This window comes from Aulonocara stuartgranti (assembly GCF_965226115.1).
Source record: "Aulonocara stuartgranti genome assembly, chromosome: 14".
Classification (NCBI taxonomy): Eukaryota; Metazoa; Chordata; class Actinopteri; order Cichliformes; family Cichlidae; genus Aulonocara; species Aulonocara stuartgranti.
This window is the reverse complement of record NC_138950.1, coordinates 40,134,328-40,138,553: the sequence shown is the minus strand read 5'-3', so window position 1 is coordinate 40,138,553 and position 4,226 is coordinate 40,134,328. Positions and strand designations below refer to the sequence as shown.

The window sequence follows — 4,226 nt, the reverse complement described above, 5'->3', positions numbered from 1 at the left end:
TCAAGCTGCAGGTTTGACAGGACGAGCTGCAGCAAGAAAGAAGACGTCAGAATAAGATAAAAAGAGGCTCGTCTGGGCCATGAAACATTGGACTACTGAAGACTGGAAGAAGGTTTTATGGACTGATGAATAGTTACTTCAGTTTCACGATTTACAACCTGAGTAGGTGATAAAGTGATAGATCTTTCAGCCCAATTCTACTTTTTCTGCATAATCCATCATACAAAATGTAATCAGATGGAAAAGTCTCTTTTTAAAACTTGTTTTATCAGTTTTAATCTTTTAACTTTATGCATCAAGCAAACATTAAATTATCTGCGACATTCTGACTGGAATAAATTAGTTTAACATTTAAACCTATTTTCTGCACATTCCAGCACATAAAATAAAATATTTTTTGTGTTTACACTCAGTCTTTCAAATAGATGCAAGTAAAACACAGCAGAAAATAAATAAAGTCAAAGACTCAGCGGTCCTGTTGCTCTATTTTCACCTGTAAAGCAGGAGTGGGGTAGGCGGAGGTTTACCCTGGTGCAGGTGTGCCGCGGTCAGTGGAAGAATCCGCGAGTTTCTCTGTGAGTTTCCCATTACGTCGTAGCTACTCGGTGCTTGTTTGGAAGTTTAGGGTTTTTTTCGCTGTAAAAAGAAGTTTTCTTCCCACGCACAGCGGACACTAATGTTTTTGTCACTTTTTATGGAATCAAACTCAAAGTAAGGTCAGTACTTCCACGCTTTAAACGCTGCACGCTCATACTCTCTCTGCACTCGATATATGATCCACTGTTGATCTGCACACAGCTGTTGTCACTAACGTCGCACTCGCTTACGTCACTGTCGTGAGACATTCTCGCAAAAAAATCACGGTTTTAGTAACGCAGTAACGCAGCGTTCCTACGGGAAAGTAACGGTAATCTAATGACCGATTTTGCAATAGTAATCCCTTACTTTACTCGTTACTTGAAAAAGTAATCGGATTACAACGCGTTACTGCCCATCTCTGTCCACGACATGTGAAGACTCCTTGTTTATGTGAACTTGAATCTGTCACCACTGCAGTTTATTTCTGTGATATGATGTTGCTGTAGTAAAAGCTGTGCTCACCAACTGATGTGCTGAGAGGCACAAACACAGAGACAGTCAGCTGTCAGAGGCTTAAGGAGGCCGGCAGCATCCAAAGGTGAGGAATGTTTCACTCATGGTTTAATTTGCAGATCTTTGAAGCCTGTGATATACCGCCTATAGAAAAAATGAACTGGTCACATTTAAAACTGAAATATTAATTAACGACATCTTCAGCATCATTCCTGCCACGCTGTCAAGACCTGAACCTAAATCAGGTTGCTGGTCACATGGTGGATATTACAGGGTTAATAATTTGTGATGGTTATGATTAACGTCTTGTGAGAGGTCAGTTGTGTCCGAGTAAATGATGTTTGGGCTTTCCTGATTTCGGGGACTTCTGCCTGGTTGTTGTTGTCATGAACACGTCTCAGGTTAACTGCAGTTTATTTACAGTGTGCGATGATCAGACCTTACACGGCGGTGACGATCCCAGGCTCCCACACAGACACGCGTGGCTCTCCGACAGTTTCCGAAAACTAGAAGGCAAGAATCTAGGTGAGGTCCCGGCATTGCACAAAACCCAGCGCACCGTACACACACACACAGACAGAGAGAAATGGCAGGTCCACACAGTGACCACTGTTTTTCCCCACCGAAGGTTTCAAGCATGCATTTCCATGCTGTGGGAATGATTTGATGCTTGGTGCTTTCAGGAGCTTTCAAGATAATGTGTTATTCTGACGAATGGAAGTCTGCAAAGTGCAGCACATGTGAGGTTAGTCCTATAGTGCACTTACCAAGCTAATGACCAGTCACTAACATATGTTCTTTTCCAATACACACACACACACACACACACACACACACACACACACACACACACACACGCACAGAGTGTGTGTGTCTCAGCTGTCCAGAGAACAAATGATCCTTCTTCTTTTTTCCCAGAACACAGAATCAGGTCCGATACAGAGGCCAGTGCTTAAAAACAAGACAGCACACCTATATATACAAGCTATATGATATATTTGTAGACACAGACGACCTTTTGAACTGACAAAAAAATTAGTGTACCATATCATTCATCTTACTTTATCATCTCTTTAGATCATGTCTTCAGAGTTCCAGAGGACAGCTACCAAATGAAAGATCAACACTTGGAATCAACTCCAGATCTTCAATCTGCTTGATTTGTCTTAAAATAATGTGGAAGTGCAGATGGCTGCCACTCCCTGAGCCTGGCTCTGCTGGAGGTTGTTTGCTGTTAAAAGGGTTTTTGAAGAACAGGACCAGGTCTGGCACCACTCACAGCTGAGTCTTCAACTTTTGGGACATGAAAACAGCAACAAATTGTCAATAAAAACGAGTCTTTGCCATCTTATTACAGCAGCTATTGGTTTGCAGCTGAATTGATTAAGTTTGTCAAAATGTGACAATAAACTGTGATAAACAACTTCAGTTGCTGTTGCAGACATGTTGTTGTCTACATACACAGAAATTCCCATTGGCTTCTTATATTGAGCCAGAACCTCATATTCTTAAAACAGACTTTCTTCCATAAATAGTAACATAGTTGCACAGCTGCAGGATGACGCAGAGATCTTTAAACCTTTGCCCACCTGTCTGAGAATACCTGTCTAGTGTTGGACACTGTTTGTCTCTGTAGATATATGAAGCATGGACGATGCGGAAGTGCTTTAAACCTGCATTGCATCTGGCAATAGCTGTGGTTGACCTCTGGTTCTGTAGATGGGAAAGCTGCTTTCTGTCCTGACCTCTGTCAATAATTTCCTGCTTAGTTTCTGGGCTTGGTCCCTCGTTTTGAACGCAAACTAAAGTCTGTGTGTAAATATCGGTCCTTCCCTTTATCTGTGGGATTATCTGTGGTATGAAGCAACATGCTCACTGGCTCATTAGTAATTAGTTAATAAGCGTGTAGTTTCACAGTCAGACCCAACCCAACTTATCACATCTGTTTTTTAACCTAGATTGTGAGAAAAGCAGCTCTCAAGAACCCATCTGTTATACTGTTTGTCATTTCATCTTGAAGAAGAACAGCTCACCAACGAGCTATGAGGAACTTACTGAGGAACACCCATTTGTGGGTTTCATTTGTAAAGCCGTAGTTCTTTCTTACTGTACGTAGTCCTGCACGTGTCTTTTTACCTTAAAGGTGTAACCTATGGGCTCACAGAAGCTCACAGTTAATGATTGCTCTCTCACACACCTGAAGCTGTTCTTTGAATGACTCGGACGTTCTGCCTGTAACAATGTTTGAAAGTTTGCTGTGATCGATCCCTGCTTATTAGCACTGTTTGGATACAGGACAGCTCACATCTGACTCAGCACAAACAGCTTCAGCTGAATTCACTGGCGCCTGCTTCGTACCGCTTCGGGTTACACAGAAGCCCTTCCTCTAAAGGAAGCGAGAGCGTGGCTTGAATCCATCAATCTGAAGGATGCGAGCTGTGACTGTGGGGTTCACGGTGAAGACTTCAGCCACAAGAATGTTTTGGTCTCGTTTGTTCGCTTGTTTCAGAGTGAAGCACTGAAGGGCTGAAGTAGAGCCGAGAGCACAGCCACATGTGTGAGTTCAGCATTGTGTGTTTTTAATGAAACCTTTACAGGATGCATTCAGCAGCACTTATTTACAATGAATGTATTTATATTCGTGTTTTTCAACATAGTTAAAACAAACTCTTGATCCTGTTTAACCAGTTTGCACAAATAAAGATGATGATCCAGAAATGCTCATCTTTTCAGATCCTTCACTCAAACTATTTTCAGATGTAATGTTTTTCTGTGGAAAAGCATGTACAGTGTCGGCCCTGAAATCTGTCCAGCAGTCTTTGAAATCAGACGTGCTGAAACTTTTGACCAACTTCAATCGCTTATCAAACACAACACCAGTTTTCGAGTTGTGTTAAATGTTCAACAAAAGGCTTTTCATGATCTTCAAAGGCTATTTAATAGGATGGACAATTAGTTAACTGTCTATTAATCACTTGTCATCTCCAAAGCAGGTTCTGCGTATTGGTGCCTCATTCTTATTTTAGTTCTAATAAATGCAGGAGTGCATATACTTTATTGATCTGTCAGATAATTGCAGTGAGACGCTCCATCCCAGCAAAAACGGATGAAACACTGTTATTTTCCTGTTATCT

General features: G+C 41.6%; 1 long non-coding RNA gene across 2 annotated transcripts; it reads left to right on the top strand.

The window, feature by feature from the left end:
• The first annotated feature begins 331 nt into the window (after positions 1-331).
• On the top strand, positions 332-3,768 carry LOC309687115. 2 transcript variants are annotated; one of them, XR_014270632.1, is made up of 4 exons: positions 332-1,177; positions 1,516-1,617; positions 1,721-1,837; positions 2,170-3,768. It is a non-coding gene; the product is annotated as an uncharacterized lncRNA (long non-coding RNA). The 2 variants fall into 2 exon arrangements; XR_014270633.1 differs by having other exon boundaries at positions 332-1,617.
• The last annotated feature ends 458 nt before the right edge of the window (positions 3,769-4,226 follow it).